The following is a 6,000-nucleotide window of genomic DNA, read 5'->3' as shown; positions in this document are numbered from 1 at the left end:
ATTGTCCACAAATGTCATCTTAAATTCCTGAACATACTAATCAGTATCTTTGTGTCTCTGTCTCATGATCCCTGTAGGTTCTGTATCTGTTGTAGAGGTATCTAGACGCTCTGATGAGCATTATTTTCCTCTGGAGAGAATTTATTTTGCTTCTGCTAGGCAGCTCAGCTGGGGAACCAGGGCCATCAGCAGACTTGAGCTCACTTCAGCCCAGTTAGGGATGAGGCAAGGCAGTCCCTAGCAGTTCTGCTGTACTCTCAGTTCCTCTGGCTCCTGGACACAGCCCTTCAGGATCTCGGCTGAAAGACCCGAAGTGGAGCTCTTCCACGGTGAGCCCCAAATTTCAGGTTTTCTCCCTCCCTCCTGCCACCTTGACCTGTGAGCTTGCAGAAAGCTCTGTTTAGCTTCTCAGTTGCTTTTGAAAGGTACAGCTGTTTCCGGTAGAAAGTACCCCAAATGCTATAAGCATCTGTCCAGTCTGTGTCCTCTCCTATACCTTGGCTCTGTATGCCTCACCTTGGTGGTGACTTCCCAGTGCATCTAAGCAGATAGGGTTTTTTGCCCAACTTTTCTAATTGTTCTCAGCAGAAGCATGATCAAAACTGCCTAGTTTGTCATAACTAGAGAAGAACAGGACTTTTATTTAATGTCAAAAATGTTACTAGACACTCCGGGACCACTCTCCATGAAAACACACAGGTAGTAGTTCTACATATGCTCAGTCTATACAAACTATAAGCGTATATATAATCTGTAATAAATGTCCAGTTCCCCTAAAATAATTGTTACTCAGGGATTTGTAATTCAAAGAAAGGAAATACTGCTGAAAGCTAAGGCATGGTTTCAGGAAAGTTGAAAGTATATTTGCAGGAACAAGAGGAGCCAAGTTTGATTAAAGAGTCCATGTATAAAGCAGAGACAAATTCTGCTTTTTATTCTCTACACAACAAAAAACCATTGAAAACTTACTGTGGTACCTGTTAATAAAAGCTGTTTCATCTGAGTGTGATGTGCACGAGAGATGAGCAGAGGCAGAGAAACCCACCAGGGATCTACAGTAATGGGCCACATATGACTTCATGAGAGATGCCGCCGTGTAATGAAAAGAACGTTGACGTTAGAGTCATACGACTCATAATTACTGGTCCTGTCAACTTGGGCAAGTCATTTACCCATTTATTCTGCTTCCTATTTATGCACCTGTCACCCTGTAGGACTTCAATAGAATGATGAAATCCCAATAGTGTGTGCTGAACTCATGGAGTGGTTATCTAATGTAATGACAATCTTTTTAAATGTATATTATAAAACTGAAGATGCGATATGCATTTGAAGGTGCAAAGAGTAAAATTGGTGACTGATAAGGATAGCAAAGGGTGAATACCAAAGTTAGGGCAATTTTAAGCATCTAGAGGAAAAAGACAAAGTACTTTTTGAATGAATGACAAGAGGACAAGGCAGCTGCTTTGCAACTAAAATGATGCTATCTTCAGAGTACTAAAGAAAATATTTCCAACTTAGAATTCATCTTCAGAAAATACAACTTTCGAAAATTAAGGCAAAATAAATAATTCAAAACAGTTATTTGTCACCAGCATTTCTGCCCTGGAGAGTGACCTCTGGGCAGAGCCTTCAGGCTCTGGAAGAATGAGGAGTAAGGGAAAGGAGAAGTATGTGGGTAAATCTCAGTGAACAGGAATGTCACAGAACAATGCCAGTATACTGTGGTGGTTAAAAATACAGATCTGAAACAGCAGTAACGAATCAATTGAGGGGAGATGCCAAATTTCAGTGGTTTCTGGTGTTTGCGCACATAGTCAGGAAGCAGGTAAAGTCTAGATGTCAAAGACGTACATCTGATTTCTAGAGTAATAAAAGAACACATAACTAAAAACCTAATCCAAACAAAAAGACGGAATAATGGTAACAAAGTTTACCAATCCCGAAGACAGTGGAAAGGACAGAATGAGAAGTAGTGGGGAGTAGGGTCTACCCTGCATTGCTGGTGTGCCTACGTCTTACCAAAGCATTGGAGTGCCTACTACTTCCTGGGCTCTGGGCTCTTTTACCTTAACGTCATCACTGTGACAGACCAGAGTGTCTTACGACAAAGATGATCAAGGTTCCTTACCATCAGAGAGAGCACAGGACAGCTGACACAAACCTGACACTATCATCTTTTCCATTTAAATGCAGTCTCCTCCTGAATGGTGATGGGCGGAGCATTTCCAGAGTGATGTCTTATGCGGGTCTCTGTTAATTTCTTTCAATGAAGATGCCACACCTAGAACAGCAACTGCAATGGGCAGCCCCACCTGATGAAGCTTTGTAACAATCCACTGTCATCCTTCACTTCCTAGCTGGTTTGTCATCCTCTATCATCCACCAGGTGACCACACTGGGAATTTACATGGGAATGTGGTATGACTCACCATGCCAGCAATTCCTGCAGTTACCCCAAGGATGTGGCACTGCTTCTAGCTGGGAAGGGAGAGCAGAGAGTTTTCAACTTCTATGTAGCTCTTCCTACTGTAACAGCGGTCACTCTGTTGGTCAGGAAACCAAATGAAGATTGCTTCAGTAACCTAAGCATGTCTTTCTTACTATAGTGTGAAAGAATAATATAGTGCTGAATATATATTGTATTCCAAATATAGCTATGCCACTCGGGTTCAGTGACTTGAACAAGCACTTCAAAAGAGGATCTCCACATGGCAAATGACATAAAATGGCCCTCACCCTCAGGAGTCACCAGGAAACCACAAATTAATGCTCAAATGAAACACTACACAGTCATCAGAATGGCTAAAGTTAAAAAGCTGACAATACCAAGTGTTGCCCAGGGTATACAAAATACAAAATTCTCGTGTGTTGCAGTAGAGATATAGTTAACATAAATGCTGGAAAACCATCATTCATTACAAAATTTGAACATACCCCAATGAGCAAGAAACTTAAACCCTAAGTATTTTCAATAGCAATGTCTTTACATGCACACACAGAAAGACATAAAAGTATGTTCATGGCACTGTTACTGGCTAATAGCCCCAAGGATGAAACAAGTTAAAAATCAACAATAGAGGGCCTCCCTGGTGGCGTAGCGTGTTGAGTGCAGTGCTGTGACGCTGTCTCGATTCCTGGTCGCCCAAGGAGATTCCCACATGGCGTGGCAGACCTCTCCTGTCTTGCCCGCTGTTCCCCTCAGCAGTGTATTTTGGTCCTTCTGCCCCTTCTGCTCCCTGTTCCATCTCTGATGAATTCTCTCACCCTCCCACACCTCTGGCCTGTACCCTAGCGCTTGTATAAATAAATAAATCTTAAAAAAAAAAAAAAAAAAGAAAAAATCAACAATAGAATGGATAAATATACTTGCTTACCACAGTGGAATATAAAAAGTAGGGACAGTGGACAAACCACTTGTACACACACAGATGAATCTCATAAATACAATGGTGAAATACATATTAGTGTTATTTACATACCAGGCAAAACTGATCTCTAGCTAGAAGTTACAAGAGGGGTTCCATTTGGGGAGGAGGGTCAGGATAGCTATTGGGAGATTATGTAAGAGGTCTTCTAGGTAACTGGTAATATTCTATTTCCAGGGTGGTTGATAAAGGGGTATTTTTACATTATAGTACATCATTTATTTCTGCATTTATTCCATATTTAAATTTCCTAAAAGGGTGAGCCTATTGGTTTATGCCTCCCTGCCCTTCTCTCCAATCAAATTGTTCTTCCTTGAGAGTCCATACCTTCCATGAAGCCCAACCACTTCACTAGAGGCAATTACTCTTTCTTGCTGGTGTTAATCACCTCTCCTGGGAGGTAGTACACTACAGTGTGAGCTAAGACATATGGCTTTATTTTGTAAGGCAAAATAGAGCAGGAGAGTACCATGGTCACATTCATACCTACCTGCCATGAACTTGTTGAATCAATTTTACATATTTGTATTTCTCTGATAATGTGGACATTTGTAAAAATTCACATACACGTTAGTGTAAACATGTTAGACCTTAAAATATTTCCTCCCAATGAATCATGCCTGTTTACAGTGTGCCTTTGCCACTTCCACTGTCAAAGAGTTATCTTATTCCTTCCTCTTGATGGTAGGCTAGCCTGGCACTTTGCTTTGACAATAGGATGCAGCTATATTTTGTATGACGTCCTAGACGAGGTCTGGTGAGGCTCAGCAGCTTTGCTATTCCACCTTTAGGACACTATGCTATGACTAAGTCTGGGACGAAACTGTGTGAAGGGAGTCATATGGACAAGCCCTAGGGAAAACACAGCAAAGCTTTCCAGCTACATCGCAGCATGGTGAAAAATACATTTTAAGCCACTACATTTTGGTTTGGGTTTGTAATGCAGGAATAGATTAACTTTTGGGGAAGGGGGTGTCCCTTTTCCTTTGTTACCTAGCTCACCTATTAGTCTCTTCTGTCGTGGCTGAGACCATATTGTCAATGTCCTTTCTTCTCTTCTTCCTTTGGTATTAGCTTGGTACATTGCCGCCCAGCTAAGGGCTGTCTTTTATCACACTTTGAAGGTGTGGCCACATGACATTTTGATCCATGGGGTCTATGTGGAAATGATGGCCACAACTTTGATGACATGCCCTTGAAGAGTTTTTTCATTCCCCATTCCCAGATAATTCATGGTAGGAGCTGGAATCAAATGATCTATAAACTATTGTCATTATGGAGCTACATTAGCCTGTAAGATATTAACCAAGAAAGTGAGTTGTGGAACATAGAACATATTATAATTTTTGCTTTGTGAAAAAGGGAGAATATAAACTTGTATTAAAAACCTCTGGGAATGGGCCTCCCCGGTGGCGCAGCGGTTGAGCGCTGGGTTGCGAAGCTGCGCGCGGCCTCTGCGGCGCCGGTTCGATCCCCGGCTGCTCCCCGGCCACCGGAGGAGGGTCCCACATGGCGCGCAGACCTCTCCTGCCGCCCGCTGCTCCCCTCAGCAGTGTACTTCGGTCCTTCTGCCTGCTCTGCTCCCCGCTCTGGCTCTGGTGAATTCTCTCGCCCTCCCGCGCTTCTGACTGTACCCAGTGCATGTATAAACAAAACAAAACAAACAAAGAAACCAGCAAACAAATAAATAAAGCATGCCTCTATAAAAAAAAAAAAAAAAACCTCTGGGAAGATACAGGGGAAACTAATTGGCATTGGCATGGGAAATGGGTACATGGGAGGTATGTGGGGAAACTTCAAAAGGTAAATCTTTCTCTAGAAATTTAAGATAATTATCTACTCAAAAAGAAAAGTAGTTTCCACAGTGAATGCCCAGTCTCCTTTATATGATTTTTGTCATAGTTTACTTATCTGGTCGTTTCCTCAACTGTGAAACAGGGTAAGATACACTGAATGGCACTTTGTAAGCACTAAATTAGATGTTTGCTTACTTCAGTGCCTATCACACAATAGGCACTTAAAAAGCAGCAGTTGGATAGAAAAATATGGTCTATTAATCTGTTAGACCTAATTGACCACTCATTTACTTTGCATTTTCCTGATTTCTCTGATTCTGAGCATCTTTTCTGAATTTCTATTCTCTGTCCAACTGTTTTTCAGTTATATTGCTTATTCCCCTACGTTAATTTGTACACTGTAGCTGTCAAAACTTGTATTCTTCTAAATGCACTGTTTATCTATTATCTTTTTATATACACGTTGTCTTATAGTGACTAATGTCTCTTTTTTGAGAATGTATTTTGCTGTTGTTGGGTGAAGTACTGACATTCTATAGTATCAGTCAGGTCTACCTCATTGATGTAAATGCTGTTGTAGTGTATCCACACTGATTTTCTGCCTGCTAGAACTGTGGATTACTGAAAGAGAGGTAAAAACTCCAACTATAAATGTGGATATTCCCCAGGTTTTTCCCTCTTCATCCAAAAATTTTTAAGGCTTATAATTAAAATCTTCTAAATTATATAAAATACTTGTGTATCGTCAGAAATTGAAGAAAAAAAAAAAACATAGA

Source organism: Talpa occidentalis, unplaced genomic scaffold (genome assembly GCF_014898055.3).
Source record: "Talpa occidentalis isolate TD23 unplaced genomic scaffold, MPIMG_talOcc4v2.1 talOcc4.13, whole genome shotgun sequence".
In the NCBI taxonomy this organism is placed as follows: domain Eukaryota; kingdom Metazoa; phylum Chordata; class Mammalia; order Eulipotyphla; family Talpidae; genus Talpa; species Talpa occidentalis.
This window is presented reverse-complemented; position numbering follows the sequence as displayed.